Below are 4,733 nucleotides of genomic sequence, written 5' to 3'. Positions count from 1 at the left end.
AAAAAAAAAACACTCAACAGATGTGTGGCACACTTATGTGAGAGATATACGTTATAAGGTTAAAATTAGTATTATTTTTTATTAGAAAAGAGAGGCTGAACTAAATAATCTCCAAGGTCCTTTCTGACTAAAACGTCTAGAAAGCCTTTTGAAGGCTGCCTTGTCTCTGAATATTCAGGACCCTGGGATGGGACAGGATTTCAGATGGAGCAGGTAGGACAAATGGGGAGGGTGAGAACAGGACAGCTCAGCTGGCTCCCGCAGTGGCTTGAGCGCTCCTGCCACTTCTGTACTGCTAGTTCTCCTGGGCAGCTCCAGAGACACCTGTTGTCTGCCCCACCAGGTGTGCACTAGCCCTGTCCCTAACACCAGAGCAGCCGCTCTGCTCTTCATACTACCGGGATTCCAGCACACTGTCCACATGGCTCGTGTCTGCACCTCCCCAGTGCCTAATCTACGTGAGAACCTTGGATGAGGTGGATCCCTGTCACCCCCAACCAGGACCCTGGGGCATCCGTGTGGAGAATGTGCTGGCCTTTCACCCATAGAAACCCCTAGTTCCGCACTTGGCCTGTGAGAAACCATCTGGCCAACAACACGAGGTTTTTGGATCCATCTCCCCAAGTCACTATTCTGAAACCACCCAGCTCTTCTGCCTAAGGAAAGGCAGTTCTCAAGAGATGCGCAGATTGAAAGATCTTGCACCTGCAGGATTCTAAGCTGTCCTTGCACCTGTGGGATTCTAAGCTTGAATCCTGAACCAATGGAGCATTTCACCGAAATGCTGGTGGCACCGATGATGAGAAAAGGATGGGCGCCGTCTTGCCGGAGGATGAGGGAGAGCATGGTCATCTGAGGGTTCCCCGCACTCAGACTTTAACTCCCAGTTAACACCTGACCCCACATGGAAGCACCACCGGTGTCTTTTGACAAGAGGCAGCACGACCCTCTTACTGAGAAAATAAACAAGAACCTAGGATCTGGTGAGGGGAGACACCTCTCCAGTTTGAGTCTGGGTTCATTTCCTTCACCCTAGCCCATCTTGACTCCCCTTTTGTCCCCTCTGTCCCCCTGAGAGCCCTTACTGGGCAGGTGCGGTTTTGAAAAGTACGTGGTGCTATAAACACCAGTCCACAACTTCCCCAAAGAAAGCCTTTCTGACTCTAAGCAAACTAGCTCCTCCCTTTAATGGGCTCCAGGATTGCCAAACCCTGAAACAAGTGGCTGTCCCCAGACACCACAGTACTGAGCCCTGCTTTGCAGTTTGGTGGGGAGGCTGGCTTCAGGGATTCTCCACAAGATGTGGCAGAAGCAGCTGCCACACCCACAACGCTGACAAAGAAGATCTGATGTGGATGGGGTGCCCCTGGGCTCCCTGACAATACAAACTCGAGAGCCACAGGCCTCCCCTGGGAGTGGCAGGCCCTAAGAAACTCAAACCTCGGCCTGGGCGCACATGGCAGCAGACTAGCCCACACCACTCACCAGCTGGGGACAAAGCCGGTTACTGTCTTTGGAGCCTTTTCCTCATGTGCAGGACAAAGTGGTCACAGCGAGGGTGGAAACAATGGACAGGCAGATGCCCAGTGGTCTTGGAAGCAGGACCAGACTACCAGCACCACATCTGTGTGACCCTGTGCAACACCTAGTGTCCTGAGCACAGAATCGGTATCTGCAAAAGGTTTTGACTGGTGCCTGTCACACGTGGGAACTCCAGGAGCACTTGCCAAGAGACACTCTGCCTGGAGCAGTTGGTTTCCCAAGGGAACCAATGGCTCAGTCCAGACAGAGTCCTTGAGAGCTTCTTCCACCCTGGAAGCATCTCTCATCTGACAAGTGCACCAATGGCAGACTCCAGGATGTGGCATTTCCCCTCGCACGTGTCTGGGTCTGGTCCTCCTGGCTGACCTCGCTGAGCTCTAAGCAAATCCTCAGGGCCTGTAACTGAGGAAGGTGCCTGAGAGCCATGCCGGCTTTGTGGGGGTTGTGGGGGTGAGAGATATGCCCAAAGTGACAGCAATGATGCTGACAACGCTGATTTCCTACGGCTCCCTTTTCCTGAGCACCAGCCAGCGTTTAGAGCTTTCTGAATTATCCCGTAATTCTCAGCACATCCATGAAGTTGCACTGTCATCCTCTGCTAAGATGAGAACACTGAGGCATATAGCAACTAACCACCTGCCCTCTGAAATCAAACTCAGGACGAAAGTTCGTGATAAACAGCATTAAGAACAGAACAATCTCCTATAAAGTCTGGTTCTTCCCCTGCCTTCTCAGATGCACTGGGCGTCAACTCTTTCATGGCTTAATTTTTAACATTGGCGATGGCCTTTCAGACTGATGTTTCACTAATTCATTTTAACGGGCTTCTGAGAAGCAAAAGAATGTAGCTGGGGTTTCATAGAGCCCCACTGCTGATGCCCGGGCTCGCCGTCCTGTTTCCTGTTTTTCCCAGAAGAGGACGACATGTCCACATCAGCAGACCCTGTGACGGCTCATGTTTCCTCTCTTAAGGCAAACACTTCCTTATACCAAGGTGGCCGATGTCGTTAGCTAATCTGTGTTGGTACCATTTTCTGGTGATTTGGGAGAAGATAATATGAGTTAAAACAAAACCATACATACACTTTACGTAACCGAAAGGACTTTCTCCCCAGAAGTTAACTCAACTGATCTGCAGTTCAGAAGTTCACATCTGTTGTTATGCAGTGTCACTGACGGTTCAGGTGACGCCTCACACAGTGTGGGCATCACACCACCTCCAACCCAGCACAAACAACCCAGCCACAAATGCCGACGCCCAGAGACACTGAGGGCCACACCTTCCAACTCAGGGCAGGCAGGAAATTCAGGTTCTAGGCTCAGCCTCTGCACAGCCGGCATCTCACAGAGCACCAGACACAGACCTGCTAGGCTGAGCTACTACCTGCTCAGTTACACACAGCGAGGTAAGTGGAGGGGAAGGAAGGAGGCCTGACCTTGCCCTCTCCTTCCTGCAACTCCTTAAACCCTTCAAAAAACTCAGCTGCTGACATTGATTGTTTGGGAAATTCTTCAAATAGGATTGTCTGACACATGCGTCACATTCCTAGAGATGATTTGGATGTGGCTGCCAGGCTTGCTGTGATGGCTCACTGGCATTCTTTTCTGAATATATAGTTTCTTAACAGGTTTACTAAAACAAAACAAAGCACAAAGCAGAGCTTAGTGGCTGCCAGGCATCGTTGGAGGTGTTAGGAAAGGACCCCCTAGTGGCACAGTGAGGGGGGCCTGCTTGGATGATGGCTAGGAGACTGTCTCCCTCCCCATTCAATACCAAGAAGGACCCAAGGCATGAGAAGAAGGAACCCTTCCAAACTCAAGCAAATGTTTTGGCAGCCATGACTGGCTGTGCAGCGCAGAGCACATTTCACGCTCATTCCTGCAAATCACCTTGTTCTGTGAGCCACCTAGGGTCAGGGAAGGAGCTGAAGCAACTAATCATTTTTAATAAAGTGATTTACCAGAGACTTAAACAACATCGGCTCCAGAAGGAAGCAAGATATTTTTTAAATCATCTTTCCCCCCCATTTCTGTGACTCATTGATCTCTCGTTGACCCCAGTTTTGTGACACTTTCTTTTGGACACATGCCTTTTACTGTGAATTACAGAGCAGATGGATTTAAGAAACCATATGCTGTCCTCTGCCCTTTTAAAAATCGTAAGTGTGACATTTCCAAATGAAAAGTCGGCTGTAGGGCAAAGATCATAATTTCACTTTTAAAAGCCAGTTTTGAACCTGGGGGCGTGCTGCTCCCCTGGGGATATGACCACTTTTTGAGTGGGCACCCTAAGAACTAACTACCCAGCACAGTGCCGGGACTTGGCGGGCAATCAATGAACATCATCCTTCTTCTTCTCTTCATGGTAATAATGATAAAGTTCCCGTTCAAAATTCGCAAATTCCTAGGAAACTGGCCCAGCTAGAGTCAGTATCCCATCTCATAGATGATATGAATCAGGCTCAGAAGGACAAGGGACTTATCCACAGGCCCCAAAAGTGCATCAAAATGAAATAGTGCAACTATTACACATAGCCATACGATGAAGCCATGCATCCACGTTTGTAAGATTTGTGGTAACAGAGCAGTTCTGGATCTTGACTGTGGTGGCGATTACACAAATTTACACATGATAAGCTGCAGAGGATACGAATGTACACACATGTGCACACGCATGCAGTCAGCTGCATAGAATACACACATGCACTTGTGCACACATACCCACATACACACGTGCACGGACACACCGATACACATGTGTACACGTAAAATTGGTGAGATCTGAATGAGATCTGTGTATTGTGAGACTGTCAGCTGTGCTCTTGCACCAGTTACACAGGATGCTACCACAGGGGAACAGAATGCAAGAAACACAGGCCTTTATTCAATATTTTTAGTCTTTAAGTATGAATAGGAGAATATACAATTTGCTAATCATTATTCCCTGCCTACTTTTGTGACTTCCTATGAATCTGTAACCGTTTCAAAATTAAAAGTAAAAAAAGGCAAGAGAAAAGAAAAGTTACATTTGTCAATAAAATCCCACTTGAATCTGGAGGTAACACGGTAGGAAGAACATGGTGAAGACACTGCTGCAGGATGCTCTCAGAAGCCATCTGATTATGCTGCCATAGGCTATGTTACTTCAGAATAAAAGTGATGGGGAAAATCGTCAGAATGAAAAGCAGGAA

General features: G+C 48.4%; 1 protein-coding gene across 1 annotated transcript in view; it reads right to left on the bottom strand.

Annotated features, from left to right (window-relative positions):
* Positions 1–4,733, bottom strand: part of RASA3 (RAS p21 protein activator 3) — a 114,725-nt gene that overhangs the window by 41,077 nt on the left and 68,915 nt on the right. The window lies entirely within an intron of this gene.

This window comes from Pteropus alecto, unplaced genomic scaffold (assembly GCF_000325575.1).
Source record: "Pteropus alecto unplaced genomic scaffold, ASM32557v1 scaffold13, whole genome shotgun sequence".
In the NCBI taxonomy this organism is placed as follows: domain Eukaryota; kingdom Metazoa; phylum Chordata; class Mammalia; order Chiroptera; family Pteropodidae; genus Pteropus; species Pteropus alecto.
Note: the sequence above shows the minus strand (reverse complement) of the source record. Positions and strands in the feature narration are given on the sequence as shown.